Raw genomic sequence first — 20679 nt, forward strand, 5'->3', positions numbered from 1 at the left:
TTCTAGTGGAGTAAAGGCTATTGCAATGATATTATGAGCACTGATTGCAGTGAACTGTGTGAATTATATTTTACCGCCACAAACATGTATTCAATAACAGCACTAAACATGATCTGTCTCATTGCCAAGTTGCATGTAGCCATCAAATAGTGATTGAGCCATGCACCTCGTAAATACAAAGGAAAAGCGCTCAGATTGAATCACTGAATGTAAATCTGGAACGAGCAGCTCATAGGGAGAATTCCCAATTCGGGAGTAACAATCCTAAAGGGCTCAATACCAGAAAAACAAAAACACAAACCACTAACAATAAAATGTCAGTCCAATCGATAAGCATGTAAGTGAAATGCGATTAAGCACACAAGCGCCACATCCATAATATAAAAAAAAAAAAATATACACATATTATACATACATACACATATATATATATATATATATATATATATATATATATATATATATATATATATATATATATATATATATCTCTCTATCAAACAAGTTTCTTCCATGGTGTAATATCTATGCTGATAGTATCAGCATAGATCCATGAACACAGAGGTGTTCATGGATCTATGCCGATACTATCTATGTTGATATTTGCTACTTCGAATCTGATGTCCGTGTATGGAAACTAGAAGTGAGCTGTATTGTAACATATGCCTGAAACTTTTTATCCTGTGGTACGTGCAATTTTATTCTTTTGAATAAATCTTTTACTTGGATATTACACCATGGAAGCGCCCCTTTTGTTTGAATTTTAGGATTATGCTGTTTCCCCTGTGGAGATCGGGTGGTTAAAAAGGGAAGGACGCGCAGAATACAATCTGCTGGTGTTGGAACATTTACCTGCTGACGAACTGGCACGATATCTGTATGGACTGATATTAGATCTGAAGTTGTGCGCACTGATTGCTATATATATATACATATATACACACATATACATATACATATATACACACACACACACACACACACACACACACACACAACCCAATATAACACGCAAAGTGCATTTCAAATCATACATTGGTGCCTGCACCGCTGATTGAAATACATTTCTACAATAAATTATTTCTACATGATCCAGCCACAAATAAGTTATTTATAAGTGATCCAGTCACATCCCCCCCCCCCCCCCCTTGTCCATGCGGGAAATCCAGCGTGGCATGTCCCAACGATTCGGATCCTTGTCCCGCATTTCTTAGGATTACCGGAGGATCCGGCTCTTTCTGCCGAGACAGTCCATCTGCATTTCTGTGAGCCTTTCCTTGCTTGTGAATTATGTCGGTCATAAATTTGAAGTGCAAAGCACCAGCGCAACAAACAGCCATTTTCCCCTGAAGTGTGTTGTAGCCACTTTAAAGGATTATGATCAGTCGCCACAGTAAAATGTCATCTATACAAATAAGGTTGAAGTTTTTCACTGACCACACAATGGCCAAACATTCCTTCTCAAATGTGGAATAATCCACCTGGTTTAGCATTTTTATGCTCAAGTAGGCCACAGGGTACTCCTGCCCATCTGGCCTCAGCTGGCTAAGTACTGATCCCAGTCCATACTGTGACACGTCAGTTAGCACAATAAAGTCCTTGTCATAATTAGGCACCAACAGTACTGGAGCACGAACCAGGGTTCCTTTAACAACTGAAATGCCAGCTCACAAGCGGGTGTCCAGTCAACTACTTTGGGGAGTTTCTTCTTCATGAGATCTGTCAGGGGCTTCGCTACAGTACTAAAAGTCTGGGAATGAACATCTGTAGTCCCCTGCAGTCGTTAAGAATGCCAGTACATGTAACTAGGTTGTGGGCTTGGGCCAGTCACTGATTGACTCTTAGCTGGTTCTGACCTAAACCCTACCTCCCCCCAACACGATGACCCAGGTATTGTACCTCTGACATCCCCATCTGGCACTATTCTACCCTAACACAGTGAGACATACCCACCCAATCTACCCCACCACCATCCCTATTTGCTCCAGATTTTCTTCCCAAATCTTACTGAAAAAGGAAAGGTCTTCAAAAGCAGTAATACAGGGCAAGGGGTAGGTGTCAGACATGGGCACATTATTCAACTGGCGGTGCATGTAAAACCGCGTTGACTTATCATTCGTGGGAACCAATACACCGGAGGAAGCAGGTGGATTGTGCAATGGTTGGATCACACCTAGCTCAAGCAGCCACCACATCTCCCTGTATAGACTCTCCTTGGCCGCTGGCGAGACCCGATACGCGGGTTGCCTAACTGGCCTATGCTCACCAGTGTCCACTTTGTGCATCACCAAGGAAGTCTGACCGGGCTCTCTACTGAACTGAGTCGCAAAGGGCCACAGCACTGCATCAAGCTGATCCCTCTTACAAGAACTCAACTGCTCATACAGTCTTTTGGGGTTGGCTGTTAGCCTGGCGCTCTGTCAGGGTGGCCTCACTGCCACATACTGATCCGTCAACTGGGCCACTTTTTCCAGGGTTGCTGGGCTACAGTCCAGTACCCACCTCCTTCACCTCCGATGCGCACTGGCGTTGAAATTGCTCTCTGCAAATTAAGTCCACTAATTCTTCCCAGGACTTGGCGTCGGATCCATTAATCCACCTTATTGCCAACTGCCACAACTGGTTGGCAAATCCCTCATGGCTGATATGGGTGCTTTCAGGCAAGTCCCGAAACTTATGCAGGTAGGTCTGCAGGGTAATAACATAGCGCTTAAGGAGGGCCCGTTTTGCCACGACGTAATCCGCATAGTTCTCCGGGGCCATTCCGCGTAAAGCTTCCACTGCACGACCTTGTAGAGTGGGAACCAAATACTTTACCCACTCCTGTTTGAAATGTCTTGTAGCCTCCATGACTTGCCCAAACACCTGCAAATGTCCATCAATATCTCCAACAGTGTCATCAAACTTAGTAAAGTGAAGAGATCCCAATCTGGGCACAGCAGATGACTGTCCACGGACTGCTGCAGGAGGTGGTGCCCACCGATTGCCCCACAACTTGATGAGCAACCGCTCCGCCTCAGTTGTTTGGTCTCCCAGGGTCCCCAGCTGCTGCATTGGTACAGTAAAGTTACCCTCATCACTCTGTTAAACTTGCATCACTGGTACACTCTGTGGGAGGGGACTGTTGCTGGAAACAGGTGCTGTGTTCTGGGATGTTACTGCAGGTCCCTTTACGTGTGAAGTTAATATATCCTCCAGGTCACTGTCAGCTTCCTCATCTGCTAACCCCTACTGTTCATCTCAGGCTCTCAGCACCTTTTTCATTTCAATCATTGTCGCTGTGTAAGAAATTTCCAACTTCTTTGCTTGGCACAGTATCTCAAGGTCCGCACACATGCCAGAGAGAAAGGTGGTTGGGATGAGCAGACGAGTGTCCGCAAGAGTGAGCAGCTTGAAGCAGTGCTGTGGCCCTTTATGACTCCTGGTCCGGTCGGACTTGGTGATGCACCATCTGGAAACTGGTGAGCATAGGCCAGTTAGGCAACCCGCTTATCGGGTCTCACCAGAGGCCAAGGAAAGTATATACAAGAAGGTACAGAAAATGCTTGAGCTAGGGATGATCCAGCCATCGCATAGTCCATGGGAATCCTCCGTTGTATTGGTTCCCAAGAAGGACAAGACAAAGCGGTTTTGCATAGACAACCACCAGTTGTACGAGGTGACCGTGTCTGATGCCTATCCCCTGCCCCGAATTGACGCTCTGTTAGACGAGATAACTTGAGCAAGGGATATTGGCAGATACTGCTGACCCCCCAAGGCTTAGGAGCGGTCGGCATTGATCACCCCATTTGGCCTGTTCGAATTTAAGTCCATGCCATTTAGGATCAAGAATGCGCCAGCCACCTTTAAGTGTGTGGTTGATTACCTGCTGGAAGGGTGTAAAGGCTTTCCTCAGGCGTACTTGAATGACATTGCCATTTTCAGTAAATCCTGGGAGGATCATGTGAAACATGTAAGGCAAGTGTTGGGAGAAAATTCAGTTGGCAGGTCTGACCATCAGAGCAGACAAGTGTCAAATGGGGATGTCGGAGGTGCAGTACATGGGTCATCGTGTGGGGGGAGCTAGGGTTAAGCTAGAACCAGCTAAGGTAGAGGCAATCCGAGACTGGCCCCGGCCCACAACCCAAAAGACAAGTACTGGCCTTCTTAGGGACCTCAGGCTACTACAGATGTTTCGTCCCAAACTTTAGTACTCGAACGAAGCCCCTGACAGATCTCACTAAGAAGAAACTCCCCAAAGTAGTTGACTGGACACCCGCTTGTGAGCAGGCATTTCAGTCGTTAAAGGAAGCCCTGGTTCATGCTCCAGTACAGTTGGCACCTAATTATGACAAGGACTTTATTGTGCAAACTGACATGTCACAGTATGGACTGAGAGCAGTACTTAGCCAGATGGGCATGAGCACCCTGTGACCTATTTGAGCAGAAAACTGCTAAACCAGGAGGTGGGTTATGCCAGAATTGAGAAGGAATGTTTGGCCATTGTGTGGGCAGAGAAAAAACTACCTTATTTGTATAGATGACATTTTACTGTGGCGACTGATCATAATCATTTAAAGTGGCTACAACACACTTCAGGGGAAAATGGCTGTTTGTTGCGCTGGAGCTTTGCACTTCAAATTTATGACCGACATAGTCCATCTGCATTTCTGTGAGCCTTTCCTTGCTTGTGAATTGTCTCGGCAGAAAGAGCCGGATCCTCCGGTAATCCTAAACCAAATCGTTCGGACATGGCACGCTGGTTGCCGCATGGACAAGGGGGGGGGGAGGAGGAGTGTGACTGTATCACTTACAAGTAACTTATAAATTTATTTAAAGGAAATAGCGCAGGGCGCTTATTTATATATTTGCACATGCACTTGATTTTGATATTGTGTATATTTTGAGATAGACAATCCTTATTTCTGAGACAAGGTTAGAACATTTGTTTTTCTATTTTAACCTTTCTAAAGGAAATGCCTTATTTCTGATGTATGTTTCTGATACAATGAGCCTTTGTGGATGGAGGTCTTTTGTGTATTGGGATATGGTTTGTATGGAAGAGTCATTGTTTGGGGTTTGTAAGGTTGCTAGTGGAAACCTCCAATTAGGCATATGGGGAGGGAGTCTGGTAGCAGGAATTGCTAATTAAGTTTTGTGATAAAGTATCAAATGCCTGCTCTGGCTAAAGGCCCAGCAGGGGGTCGTTACTGTGTGGCCTTTTTGTCCAGAGTGTACAAACCTTTCTGAACAATGTAAACAGCATGTGATGCAGGACATCACAGAGTCACTAGAATTCCATAGATAAGTGTACATATTGTTGGCTTTGCAATGCATGTAAATCCATGTTTGTGTAAAAACATTGCATCCTGATTCTAAAAACAGCCTGTGTCCAAACTGTATAAAAGGCACTGGTTTGTATTAAAAAAGTTGTTGTTTTGATTTCACCTGACCTTAGCACTGATACCTTCAACCAGTATGAGAGCAAATAAACATCTTGCTTCAAAGACCTGCTTGAAAACATCTTCAATAATCGCTGTTTTCCTGCGACCTGCAGATTAGAACAAATCTAATCAGTTTTCAGGCTGTTTTTGAGGTTGGACCTAGCTTTTCCAGTAGCACTGCTCTGCCTGCTACCCTGCAGCCATGGTCAGTGTGATAGGCCAGGGGGATCCATACACAGCAACCATGATCCATAGTAAGAGGTCAGGAGTACCAGCCCAGATACTCCAGTAACGGGGTACACTCACAGCATCAGTTACCCAGAAGAAATCCGGTTCTGGATGCCGGTAAGGAGTCCAGTGGTGGCAGCTCATGTAAGCCCCTCCTACTGCAGCAATCGGATAACAAAAGGAAACAGTGGCAAAGTAAGCCCAGTCGGTTCCCAGGAACAAAGGCGGTCCATCCTGTCACATATACCCTTTAAATCTTAGTTCTGAGGTTGAACCCATTTGGCACAGCAACATCAGGTATTAACCCATTCAATGTTGCAAAATTTACATATCAAAGCCTGTATGCCTGGGACAAGGCATAATCAAATGGACAATCCTTCAATTAGATTGTCAGTACTTTGGATTCAATCTGCCCCTCCCACATAAGGTTTTTAAGCAACTTTAACTTGGCATTTAGAGGGAGAGTATGTGTGCATGTCGGGGAGGAAATGTCCCCTGGGTGTCAATTAAATTTTGTCCAAAAATAGTCCAAACGTTTATCTAGAACATACCCAAGAGGCATAATTCTCCCTTCAATAAACAAGGTCATAACCTGCCACACATTTACATATAAAATATTATGGAACAATATAAAATATAATTCTGAAATATGTGTGACTACTGTGGTTTTTCTGTAGTTATCATCTATACATTACAACCCTTGTGCGGTTTTTGCCCCAAAGTACAGAATGACACACGGATTTCCCAAAATAGAAAAAGGCATGTTATTTTAAGTCAATATATCCAATATACATGCATAGGGAACCTTTATCTTTTGCATTCGACTAAACTGTTCTCACCTAGTGGGCTACTTTGTTTTTACAATGCCTTAGACAATACACTCCAAGTAGGACAATGTATGCATGATCAAAGGCAGTGTTGGCTATGCCACTCCAGGTGTTGTGAAACTACACGTCCCAGCATGCTTTGCCAATATATAGCAGCTTACTGCTGGAAGGGTATGCTGGGACTTGTAGTTTCACAACACCTGGTGTCTCACAGCTTAGCCAACACTTAGCAAAGAGAATGCATTGCTGTGATCTACATATGTTAAATGAGTTTCCTGAAAAAGGGGGTCTGGACCAAACCCAATTACCTGGGCTCACTGACCAAATGTTTTCAAAGACTTTGAGGGAAATCATACATTTGTACTTCGCAGTTTACTTTTTTATTTGGGCCCTCACCCTGACAATCATCATCAATTGAACCAGGATAAATTCCCCCCCACCCCCAATCATTTCCCAAATAAACCTGGATAAATCATCTCTTGGGAAGTTCGGATCAACGCAGTCTGGATAAGTGGCCTCCCTTCAGATGTTTTCGATTTGTGTTCCTCTATAAAAATTCTTGCAACATGTTTTATTACGTTTTAATTTATTTCAGAAAAAAGTACCCAGGGTGTGGCTTCTAATTTTACAACTCAGAGGGAGGTGGCCTGAGTATCCCAAATTTTAGGCATTATTTATTACTCTGAAACAACTTTCTCAACGCGTTTTGTTGAGAGTCTCAAACACTACCAGAAACTGTGTACAGTCTGAGGGTGGCATCAGTTTTCTCCCTCCTAGAGATTCCAAGGTAGTAGCATGTCACTTACACAGACAACATGAGAGTCAGAAACTTTATAAAGAGAGTTGTATTTTGTATTACATTTGTACTTCTGGATGATCATCAGTACCTTTAAAGTTTCTGAACCTATTGCATCCTGTGACTAGCAGATAAGCGCTAATGCTTATCCGTTTTTTAGCTGTCCTGTGCTGAACCAAGTATTTTTGTATCAAAGCTCTGCCTGCTACCCAGCAGTTCTGATCCATAGTAAACAGCCAGGAAGGACAAGTCATAATCCTGATCCAAAGTAAGCGGTCAGGAGTAGCCAAACAAAGTTAGTGTAGGAGTTTTACCAAATTACCCAGAAGCAAGCAGCTACAGATGCCAGGGAAAGTGTCTGGTGGTGGCAGCAGCATTATCCACATACACGAGCGCAGTTGGTGAATGTCTGGTTGCAGACATAGGAGTAGTCAGTAACAACCAGTTACTGACTGATAGAAACCCACCTAAACTGTGGGTACAATTTCAAAAAGTAAAAGGCAGCATAAGCACATCCAGCCACAGTACCCAATTCAAGTTAAGGAGCCCAAAGTACTTGCCTGACCAGTGATGGCGAGCCCACACAGACTGTTCCCACTCAAATCTGCTCAGCGTTGCATGGAAGTTAGTAGCTCAGTGAAGTGTGTCATTTGTGTGGCCAAAATGCCACCCCAAAATATGTTAAAGCACCTACAGCTGATCCAAGCGAGACCCCTGCATGAGAATGGCCAAGGGACTCAGGGGCATCACTCAGGTAAGCCCCCACCTTGTTGAACCTGTTAAATTATTGCACTGTCGAACTGCAAGAGATACAGTAGCAGAAGGACTCCAAAAAGAAGTGCCCATGGTGAGTATGTATTTATTCAGTTGTCGCGCATGCATAAACCTGTCCAGAGGAACAGATCCAATCTGCCAGATCATTAGGACACAGCCAGCTCTTTGCCTTTGGATACACCACGTCCACTTGCAATGTAGAGGTTGTTTTCAGCCAAACTGATCTTGTGGTGTTGCAAAGTGATGCTTCTGTGTCTAAGAGCATTCTAGCTCCAGTGGCGACGACCATCACCTCGCTACGACTTACCCCATCCTGACTGATCCTAGTAGCCCCCTTAAAGGGTGTCCCAACTTTGAACTGCTTCCCTCACTTTCTACAGTGAAGCCCAGCGCCCCTGTTCCTCCTTGGAAGGCATGAGATGACAGGTCTGCAGCAGCCTTGTATGGATGGAGATAAAGAATGCAACTTAATGAAAAGTGTTGCTGTACTAGGTAGCCAGAAAGGTAGAAAAAGATTTGCCTGAACAGGAACATGATCAACTAGTGATTCCATTGACCTTTTGCACATAACATATCAGTTTTTCATGAAATCCCTATGGCTGGACACCAAGGGACAGGCAGAGCACCAAAGCATCTTCCATAGATCTTTTTCTTCTTGCCTGGAATATCAGATGACATCACTGCCTTCTGCATATACAGCCATTGCATAGTCTATGGTCAAACTCTGCTCTATAGGTTCACAAAAAAAAAACCCACACACCATGGTTTTGCATAGACTACTTAAAGTTGAATGTGACCCATGCCCCATATTCTGTACAGGAGTTAGGGAAATTGACAAAGTCAGCCAGGTAAGCCTGAGCTCTGACTAACACCTGGAAATAACATCTGGAGTATGTAGGGCTCCTGTTCAGGTAGATTCTGATGGTATATATGACCAAAAGGCCCTACTTTGTCACCCAACCTTTGCAGATCCTTGGGTGAAGGACCTTACACAATTCTGTCCACCATGTGTGCAGGGGTTGGGTACATTTAATAGAGTACCACAAACCCGACAAGCAAGAACCTACAAACAAAAAACCATTTGAATAAAACGGACCAGAATATAAAGAGATTTACCTAAAAAGCGAAGCTGCAGATTTCCGATGGCTGGATCAAGCTGACAGCAGGTAATTCCAAAGACACAGCTATCCAGCAATTGCCTTGCATGTCACTCAACCGTGCGACCTAGATAAATGTTAATTTAAAGCAGCCAGAGCTGCTGGGTAGCGGTGGTACTGGATGCTGGGTCCCAATCTCAGGACAGCCAGAAACGTATTCGATTTTGGGTCTAATATGTAAGTCAAATGAATACAGCAATACTGAAGATGTTTCCAAGCAGGTCTTTGAAGCAAGTGATGTTAATTTGCTCACCCTGGTTGAAGGTATCGGGAAGCAGGTCAGATGGAACGAGAAGAACAATTTTCAATACAAGACAGTGGTTTTTATACAGGTTTCAACATGGCCTCATTGGATAAGCCAGCTCCCTTGAGGCCCGAGCTATTTTTAGAATCAGGATGCAATGCAAAGCTAACAATATCTACACTTATCTGTGATATCCTAAAATTTGCTGTGATTCCTGCATCTTATTTTGGACACAGAACATCTGACAGCAAGTCTAAGGAGCCCTCTTCCTTTTCCTTAAGGGGTGTTGGACAATGTGACAGGAAGGACCGCCTATGCCACCCTGTCTGTTGTTGCTGGAAACCAGCTGGGCTTACTTTGCCACCGTTCCCTTACAAATGCTGCCATCACTGAACTCCTTACTGGCATCCAAAACCGGGTTTCTCTTGGGTAACTGACGCTGCTAGCGTATCTATCTCGTTGCTAGTGTACCTGGGCTGGTACTCCCGACCTCTTGGATCAGGGATGCTGTGGATGGATCCCCCCCTGGGCTATCACACTGATAAGGGCAACAGGCAGAGCTGCGATACCGGAAAAGCTGGGTCAAAACCTCAGGACAGCCGGGAAAGGATTATATTTTGGGTCTAATCTGTAGGTCAAAGGAATACAGCAATATTGAAGAGGTTTCTAAGGAGGTCTTTGAAGCAAGCTGTTTATTTGCTCTCACACTGGTTAAAAGGTACCAGTGCTCACTCAAATCAGATAAGATCAGAACTAAGAACTTTCAATACAAGTGCCATTTACACAGCCTAGACCAGTGGATCCCAAACTTTTTAAATTCCAGGCACCCTTAGGGTCTCCATAAATTTTTCAAGGCACTCCTAAGCCTAAATAATTACCAAGTAGTCATCCGCCTTGCTTACCACTGGCCAAGGCACCCCTGTGAGATCGCCAAGGCACCCCAGAGAGCCTAGGCGCACAGTTTGGGAACCATTGGTCTAGACGCAGGCTATTAGAATCGTTATTTAATGTGTTTCACAAACATGGATTTACATGCATTGAAAAGCAAACATTATTTACACTTATCTATGCAATTCTAGAGACGCTGTGATGCCATGCATCACATGCTGTTCACAATTCAGAAATGTGTACGATCTGACAAAAGGCCAGTAACAACCCCCTGCTGGGCCTTTGGCCAGAGCAGGTTTTTTCAGCTATCAGACTCCCTCCCCATAGGCCTAATTGAAGATTTCCACTAGCAACCTACCAAACAATGACACTTCCATACAAAAACACATCCCAATACACAAAAAAGACTTTGTAAACAAAAGTTCATTGTATCAGATATATACATCAGAAATAAGGCATTTGCTTTAGAAAGGTTAAAATAGAAAAACAAATTTCTACCCTAGTCTCAGAAATAAAGATTTCCTATCTGAAAATATTACACATCAAAAATAAGTGCATGTGCAATTATATAAATAAGCGCCCTGCGCTATTTCCTTTAAATAAATTTATACCAGAAGTTATTTATCAGTGATCCAGTCACAGTCCTTTCTTCAGATAGCAGCAGAATGCACATTTCCTCCAAAGAAAAGAAATCGCAAAGAAAAGTTGCAAAACCCCAAACAAGGCATTTCCTTACACAAAAGACTTCTTAAACAAAGTCTTATCGTATCAAATATATACCTCAGAATAGTGCATTTCCTCTAGCAAAGTTAAAGCAAAACAAATTTCTTCACCTGGTGTCAAATGCACACAATACTCAAAAAATAAAAAATGGGATTTTTATACTTGCGTAAAAGCCGTTTCTCTTAGTCCATTGGGGGGCACCGGGGACATTGGGGTATAGAGTAGGACAGGGTGAACTGCAACTTTAACTTCTGTTAACTAAGCCCTAGCTCCTCCCCCTCTATACCCCACATCCCGCTAGCGTCAGTTTATGTTTAACCAAGCCCACAGATAGAGAAAACAAGAATAAAATAAACTTAATCAAACAACATTCTCTTAACAAGACAACATGTCAAACAGTAGGAGAAACTAGAGCGTTAAGGGTGTTCACCCGGTGTCCTCCAATGGACTAAGAGAAACCGATTTTATGCAAGTATAAAAATCCCCTTTTCTCAGTCATCCTTTGGGGGACACCGGGGACATTGGCGACATCCCAAAGCTGCCTCACAGGAGGGAACGCTCAGAAGAAACAGCACGAAGCACCTTTCTTCCAAAACTTGCATCTCTGGATGCAAACACATTAAATTTATACACAGATTCACTAAGTTTTAAAGATGACTATGTGGCCGCCTTACACAGCTGTTCACTGGAGGCACCATGACGGGCCGCCAGGAAGCACTCAGACCTTGTAGAGTGCGCCCGGAGATGATCGGGAACAGGCTCCCACAGCCCCACTATAAGCTTGATGGATAACAGCCATAATCCACCTAGCAATAGTCACTTTAGAAGCTGGCCAGCCTCTTTTGTGAGCATCATATAGAATCAAAAGATCCTCAGTCTTGATCACCTTCTGATGATTGAGGTATGCCACTGCTGTGGCATTGTCTGATTGAATCTTCACTGGCCTTCCCTGTAGCAAGTGTTGCGCACTCAGAGCATGAAACCCTGCTCGCAGTTCCAAGACATTGATTGGAAGCCTGGATTCCTTCTGAGTCCAAAGACCCTGAAACCGAGAGTGATGACAGACAGCCCCCCAACCTCGAAGGCTGGCATTCGTTGTGATCAAAGTCCAATTCCAAATTGAGAATTAACGTCCCCTGGTGAGTTTCTGATTGTGTAACCACCAAAGTAGTGACTGACGCGTCTGCGGAGGCAAGCTGAAATACCTGAGCCACCAGATTCAGATAAAATTTGTTCCCTTGTGACAGAAGTTTCAACTGGAACTCCCGTGCATGAAGCTGAGCAAACTGGATCGCCTCGTGAGTCGATACCATCTTGGCCAGAACTCTCATGGCGAAATGTATGGAAGGCTTCTTTGCTGCCAGAGATTTCACAATCTTCTGCAATGCTAGAATCTGGGTCAAGAACACCCAAAGTAGACACGTGTCGAATTAAAGACCCAAAAAGATCATCCGCTGGGATGGGATCAACTTGGACTTCTTGAAGTTGAGAATTCAACCGTGAGACTCCAAGGTCTGGATTACTACTTTGATATGAGATTGAAGCACCTCTGGAGAATTTGCTTTTAAAAGAAGGTCGTCTAGGTAAGGGATGATTGTAATCCCCTTGGACCTTAGCAGAGCCGCCATGACCGTCATGATCTTGGTGAAGATGCATTGGCAACAGCCGGGCAGAGCGCGGAAATGACGTCCCGGTCATCAAGGTGACGGCCGGGACGCTAGGGAAAGCCGGAAGCGAGCCGCGGCGGCCGTGAGTACTGCTGCGGCTCGTGACAAAGGGACTGATGACCCTTCCAGATAGGCACATGCAGATGGGCATCTTTGATGCCTATAGCCACCATGAATTCTCCTTGTTCCATGCCCTGAATGACCGCGCGCAAAGACTCCATCTTGAACCTGGGTACTCTGACCTGAGTGTTCAAAGACTTCAGATTCAGAATTGGTCTGAATGAGCAGTCTGGTTTTAGTACGAGAAAAAAAGGTTGGAATAAAAACCCAAACCTCTGAGAATCTGACACCGGAATAACCACTCCGGAAGCAAGGAGATTGAATTGCTTCTCATAGAGCCAGTCGTTTTCGTGGACAAGTGGAAAGACCTGTGGTAAAGAACCGTCTGGGAAGAAGACCAAGCAAATCGATCTTGTACCCTTGGTCCAACACCCCCCAACCCAGACATCGTTGGAAGACTGAAACCACCGATCTCTGAACAAGAGAAGATGGGCTCCTACCACTGGCGACAGCGGAGGAGCAAAAAGTCTGTCATGTGGACTGCTTGTCTGCAGGTTTTGCTGCTGGATATGGAGCAGACCAGGCCTAGCGCCCCCACTGCAAACCACCCCTGGGGGCGGAAAACTGGCCTCTTGAAGATTGGCCTGAAGAATATTGACCCAGAAACCTTCCCGAGGACCGAAAGGACGGGAATCTGGACATTATTTGTTTGGGAGCATTAACAGGGAGAAAAGTGCTCTTTCCTCCTGTTGCTTGACTGATAATGGGAGTCAAGCTGAGGTGCAAACAAAACACCCCCAGAAAAAGGAATGTTTTCAAGAGCCTTTTTAGACTCCACATCAGCTTCCCAGGACTTAAGCGCCAGAGAGTGCGACGAGCCGAAACTGCAGAGGCAGAAATACGTGCCCCAATTAGTCCCACGTCCATAGCTTCCTCTCCTAAAAAATCTGTCGCCCTCTGAATTTGCTCCACTAAAGGAAGCAATTCAGATGACGGCCTGCCTGCCAGCAAACCCTCAGACAGCTGTTCTGACCAGCGTTCTAAAGCTTTGTTAACCCACGCAGATGCTAAAGCGGGCCTCAGAGGCACCTGCTACCACAAAAATGGACTTAAGGACGGCCTCAACCTTATGGTCTGTACCATCCTTAAGAGTGGCTGCGTTAGGAAGAGGAATAGTAGTTACTTTTGCTAACCTTACCAGAGCCACATCAACATGTGGAAGCGTCTCCCATTTAGCAAGAATTTCAGGAGGAAAAAAAACAACACTACTGTAGTCGCTGAGACACTTGGAACTTCCTATCTGGGGAAGCCCAAGGCTCTGACAGCAAATCTTCCAACTGGGAAGAAGCTGGAAGAGAGAAAGATTTATGTTCCGCCGTGCAAAAAGAGAAATCTCTGCAGTGACCGGAACCTCTTCCTCCGGAAAATCAAGTACCTGACGCACAGCATTTATTAATTCCTCCACAATTACGATCAGAATGAACCTCCTCCACCCATGAAGGAGCCTCCATATCAGAATCCACTGCTAATTTCCCCTCCTCCTGGGAACCACAGTCAGAATCTGACTCATTTCCCTGGAGGGGTACCGACACCTCTTACGCTTACGTGAAGACGGTGCAGTAGAATGCAAAATCCTTTCTAAGAGGAAGAAACCGAAACCAAACCCTGTACAGAGGATGCAAGACCCTGTACCCAAGCTGATTCAACAGATTCCGCCTGGGTAGAAACAATCAAACCCTAACTTAGCGAACTAGAACCCATGTCATTCGCTACAGAGGAAGCAGAATCAGAAGATGGAGCAGCCACAGCCTGTGACCGTACAAACTGAGCAAGATTAGCCACCGAATTGGAGAGAGACTGAGCCCAGGCAGGTTCTGCCGTATCTGAAAAAGCAGCTGCTGCTTCACACGGTATGCAGACAGGCCGCGCACAGAGCATGCGCACCTGACTGACCAGACGGTAACTTAACGTGACAGACAGCACAGGTGAAACTCACCACAGATGTAACACCAGCCCTACCACGCATGGATTCTTCCCCCATCTGTTTTGTCCCATCTGTTAACATGTCACACACAAAACAGTGAAATAAACAGTGTAACAAAACACAATATAGATGACAAGCAGCACACAAAACTGAACAGAAAAAAAAGCCTGCAATACAGCCAATACAGCCCCACAGAGTAAAAGACAAAACTTTGAAAATCAACCACACCCAACCCTTTACCTTAGAGGACTCCGGACAGAAAAGGGGAAAAGCTGGAGCTATAAAATGGCTGTCTATTCTGGTGTCTGCACACAAAAGGAGTGAGAAACCACCACAGGGGAAGTGCAATAGAGGAAACACCACTCCCCCAGGGCCCAGCACTGGATTGTCCAACAGGACAACCCCCTCAACCAATCCAGTGCCTAGCAGGGCTCACTATCTTAGTGACCCTAGCCTGACCCAGTCCCCCGAGCTAAAAATAGAAACATTTTTTTTCTTCTCCTCAATTAAATGCCTGCTCCTAGTAAAAAGCAGCCTGACTCAGGGGACAACTGCAATTTTCTACCTCCCCCCGGGTTTCACTTACCTTTGCTACCATCTCTCCTTACGCATTGTCTGCAGTTTCCAAGCTGGCAGAACAGGAGGACGGACACAGCCTGCAGCGACTGTGTCCGGCTCCTAGGAGGGCTTTAAACATTGGGAGAGGGGGGGCTGGCAAAGGAGGCACCTACACGGCACCTCCGATTCTCCCCCCCCCCCCCCTCCAGACAGCGCACAGCCTTTCCAAGCTTTGCGCTACAACCTGCCAAACTGCCCTATATTCCTCTCTCTGTGCTATTTGCATGCTTGGGAGAGAGAAAAAAACTAGTGTGTAGAAAGGGAGGAAGTTTCCACCACAAACACCAGCCGACAGCTACAATGGATGACTGACAGCCGCCTACGCGTCTCAGTGAGCCGCGGGCTGTCAGTAACAGGAGACAAGACTCCAATGAAACGTTATAAATAAAAAAAAAAAAGTAATAAAATAAAACAAAAACAGAATTTGCTTATTTGCTCTCACACTGGTTGAAGGTACCAGTGCTAAGATCAGATGAAACAAGAAGAAAATTTCAGTGTACAATGCAGTGCTTTTTATACCGATTTGGACACAGGCTATTTTTTTAGAATCGGGATGCAATGTGTTTACACAAACATGGAATTACATGCATTGCAAAGCCAACAATATTTACATTTATCTATGAAATTCTAGATATGTTGTTATGTCCTGCACCTGGTTTTCAGATGCAGAGAATCTAGGAGCCAGTCTTAATTAAAAGTTCCTGCCTTCAATGTTGGACCTTTACACATCAAAAGATCTAATTAGCATGGGGCCCCTCTTCAGACAGTCAAGAATACACATTCCCAAAGAAAGGTACAAACCCCAAACAAGCCACTTAAACATATCACAACACACAAAAAACTTCCATCCACAAAGGCTTATTGTACCAGATATATACCTTAAGAAATAATGCATCCCCTCTAGCAAGGTTAAACAAGAAACAAATTTCTTCCCCTGGCCTCAGAAATTAAAGATTTCCCTTCCCAAGATATATACACAATATCAAAAATACGTGCATGTGCAATTATATAAATAAGCGCCCTGCACTATTTACTTTAAATAAATTTATACAAAAAGTTATTAGTGATCCAATCACAGTATCATTATTGTTCCATCTGATTTTCTGATCACTGGTACCTTCAATCAGTATGAGCTGTCCTGATCAGGACACTGGAGCGAACAAACATAATTTGCTTCAAGATCCTGCTTTGACAACTTCTTCCCTGCTGCATTCCCTGTGACCTACAGATTAGACCCAAATCTAATCCGTTTCTGGCTGTTCTGAGGTTTGGAACCAGATTTCCAGTACAACCACTCTACCTGCTACCCAGCAGCTCTGGCCAGTGGGATAGACCAGGGGTGATCCATCCACAGCAACCCTGATCTACAGGAAGAGGTTAAGGGTACCAGCCCAGGGTGCATCAGGTAGGGGGTACACTAGCAGCGACAGTTACCCAGAAGGAACGCTGTTCACTGGTGGCAGCACTGTAAATCCCTCCCACAAGGGCGCAATTGGGATAAAGAAAGAACGGTGGCAAAGTAAGCCCATCCGGTTCACAGCATCAACACATAGGGTGGCATAGGCGGTCCATCCTTTCACAAGCACACTTTTCATTTTCAAACATGGCAGGGATTATCCCACTGCTGCCACTGGTCAGACTGTGACCAGATGGGCTTACTTCTCCACTCAGTCTGTAGGGGGGGCGGGGGAAAGATAGATAAAAGTATGTTCTACCTGCACAGTTTATCTTTGTTTCTCACTCACCATCACTAGCAGACTGTTACTGACCCATTCCTACTGGTGTCACCTGCCAGCAGATTCTATTCAACTGCGAATGCCAACGTCACAATAGTTTTAGCATAGTGTTGCCAACATAAGACTCCTTCACTGGCACCTGGAACCGATTATTTCTGGGTACGCTGATATAGCTGCTGCAGCACCTCTTTGCCGACGACTGGCTGTCACCTCTTGAATTCTTACTATCAGGACTGCTGGGTAGCGGACAGCATTGGCACAGAAGCTGGGTTCAACCCAGGGCAACCAGGGAATGGATAGTGTGTCAGCTCCTATCTGTTGATCACAGGATACTGCAGGCAGTGTACGTCAGGCAGAATCTTGACACATAGATGTGCAGTAGCAGCTAGATCAGCTACCCAGTGATCGTTTATCGACCAGAAATAACCATAATACACTGTTACACTTGTTAAAAAAGTACTAGTCATAATCCAGAAGTACAGATGGAAAATATATTTAAATTTTTTTTTTTTTTTAAATTAAAAACATAACCTAGCAGGAAATAATCCAGCCTCCTGCCCCTTCAACCAATCCAAGCTGATTCATGCAGCTAGCACATGAATCAGCCTTTCGTGGGTATTCACACCTTTAACCTTTTTGCTAGTGGCAAGAAGGAGTGCACTTATCCCACTGTCCATGAGATGCCAGGGAGAAAGGGTATCAGCCTCCTGTCCACCGATTGTGCCACCATGTTAAAAGATAAATTCCTGCCTAAAAATACTTTCAGGGACCATCCCCCAGAGTCCAGCTCCCCCATGTACCCAAATTTGCCCGGTGCAACAGATCCCAGGCGTCAGCTCCTACAGCCCCAATATGATTATGAACCCGTGTGTGACAGGATGTACCACCTATGCCACCCTGTCTGTTGTTGTTGGGAACTGGCTGGGCTTACTTTGCCACTGTTCCCTTTCGTTATCCCAAATGCGCCTTCTAACCCCAGTAGGAGTGGCTTACAAATGCTTCCACCAATGGACTCCTTACCGACATCCAGCACCGGGTTTCTTCTGGGTAACTGATGCTGCTAGTGTGCCCCGTTACTGGTGTACCTGGCTGGTACCCCTGACCTCATTCTATGGATCAGGGTTGCTGTGGATGGATATCCACTGGCCAGAGCAGCTGGGAAGCAGGAAGAGCAGTGGTATCAAAAAGCAGGGTCTAATCTATAGGTCATAGGGATAGAGAAGTATCTAAGCAGGTCTTTAAAGCAAGTGATGTTTATTTGCTCACACTGGGTTTTTCTTGCTCACTGGTACCTACCAGTGAGCAAGAAAAACAATCTTCAATACAAACAGTGCTTTTTCTACACTTTTTTGACACAGCCTCACAAGGTAAGCCAGTCCCCTGAGGTCTGAGCTATTTTTAGTATCGGGATGCAATGTGTTTACCCAAACCTGGATTTACACTGTTATGTGCGTATTGTCGCTAACCAATAACGATTGTCGAACCTCGATTTGTGTTTACAACGCACAAAGATTTATTCGCAAATAGTAGAATAATATGCTCAAGCGAAGTGATAATAAATACAGCTGTTACTTATCGCAGGCGCTCTGGATCCAGTGTGCAGTCATTCAATCCTGAAGTCTGGGGACAAGATGTCTGAACACTAGATGTGAAGCTGCTGCTTATATACACACAAAAATACAGTAATACAATGAAGATGGTATAGCTTGCATCTATTGGTCCAGGTCTCAGGAAGGTCCAAGGGGTTGTCAATCATTGGCTAGTTCATCCTAAGGAATCCAAAGGAAGGGACCATGTCTCCAGGAGGTATGCTTGGCTTTTCCCGCCAAGATTCCTTAGTCTTAAGTAGTTCATAATTCCCTATCATTCATAACTTGTGTATGCACTCTGCGATTCCTTCGCAGAGTGAACCAAACAGTAGGAAATGTAAAGTGGTTTATTATGATACCACTCATGATATGATTCCTTCAATCTGTTCCGTATATTTCACTAATATGCATGTAACTTTAATATAACATATAAATACTACTATATTTCAACATAACTGACTATGTGTTGCAACTACCATTAATGTGTACTATTTTATAAGTATGCGTGTTTGTGCGAATGTATGGTAAAAGACCAATTACTGTTGCTGCCACGTATAGTGGATGCGTACGCCCTTTCACGCCGTAGTGTGCCCTTGTACATCGTAGCGTACCGTACGCATCTCTTCAGACAAAGACAACCAAGTTTGCTCGACTTTAATTGAAATGACTTTATCCAATTTGCTGACTTTGACAACACGTAATGCAAAGCTAATATTTACACTTATCTGTGATATCCTAAAACTTGCTGTGATTTCCTTGATTTAGACGCAGGAAATCTAACAGCAAGTCTAATTAAACCTTCCTGTGCCTTCAGGTGCTGGACCTTCACACATAAAAATGTCTATTTAACATGAGATTAACATGGGTCCTTTCTTCAGACAGTTGCAAAATACACATTCCCAAAGAAAAGTTACAAACCCCCAAACAAGTCATTTCCCCACACCAAAATACTTCCTTAACAAAGGCTTATTGCATCAGGTATATATATACCTCAGAAATATTATATTTCCTCTAGCAAAGTTAAAACAAATTTCTTCCCCTGGTCTCAGAAATAAAGATATTTCCTTTACCAAAATACACACAATATCAAAAATAAGTACATTTGAAATGATATAAATAAGCACCCTGTGCCATTTCCTTGAAATAAATTTATACCATAAGTTATTTATAAGTGATCCAGTCACAATCTCTAAATTCCTATGCATTGGACTTATCCATTTGCGGTATTAACACTGGTAAAAGCGTTACATAGCTTCTATTGTAGACCCCTGACAGTATTCATAAATTAAAAAGAAAAGGTCAAGGACTGATCCGAGAAAACCCAATTCATTATCTGACAAATTCCAGATCTTGTATTACTTTATTGTGTAATATTGTATCAATGCCTAGCTAAAATCTAAGTTCTATCCACAGATCAACCACTGCAGTCTCAAAAAAAAAAAAAAAAAAAACCAAAAAAAAACACACAATTTTTTACAAGATCTCCCAGCAGCAATTCCATGCAGCATTGGGTTTTGGAACTTGTTTGACTTTAAATATATATTTTAAGTGATTCCCATAATCCCTTCATTATCATATTCTTCCTTACCTTTTTTTACGTAGTGCAGACCTGGACTACCTGTGGCTCTCCAGGTGTTTTGAAACTACAAGTCCCAGAATACACTGCTAAGCACAACGTGGAATGTAGTTTCACAATACATAGAGAGTCACAGGTTGTCAAAGCCTGCTGTAGTGGAACTACATTTGTAATTTTCTAATCACTTGTACCTATTACCAGTGAAAGGTTTAAAAGTTTGGTTAAAGGCACCACAAGCACTCTTATTTAAAAAAAAATAATCATATATACATATATATATATAAAAGACAAAAGAAGAGAAGCGCCACGCATAGAGTATTAAATGACCAACAATTAGTCTTCTCAAAGTGGCAAACAAGTGAATTGGCCTCGTACCAAAAGACAAATAA

At 44.1% G+C, this 20679-nt stretch overlaps 1 protein-coding gene across 1 annotated transcript in view; it reads right to left on the bottom strand.

Annotated features, from left to right (window-relative positions):
* The window catches only part of NFATC3 (nuclear factor of activated T cells 3), a 200332-nt gene that overhangs the window by 164210 nt on the left and 15443 nt on the right, over positions 1-20679 (bottom strand). The gene's annotated exons all lie outside the window — the stretch shown is intronic.

This window comes from Mixophyes fleayi, chromosome 10, assembly GCF_038048845.1.
Source record: "Mixophyes fleayi isolate aMixFle1 chromosome 10, aMixFle1.hap1, whole genome shotgun sequence".
Taxonomy (NCBI): Eukaryota; Metazoa; Chordata; class Amphibia; order Anura; family Limnodynastidae; genus Mixophyes; species Mixophyes fleayi.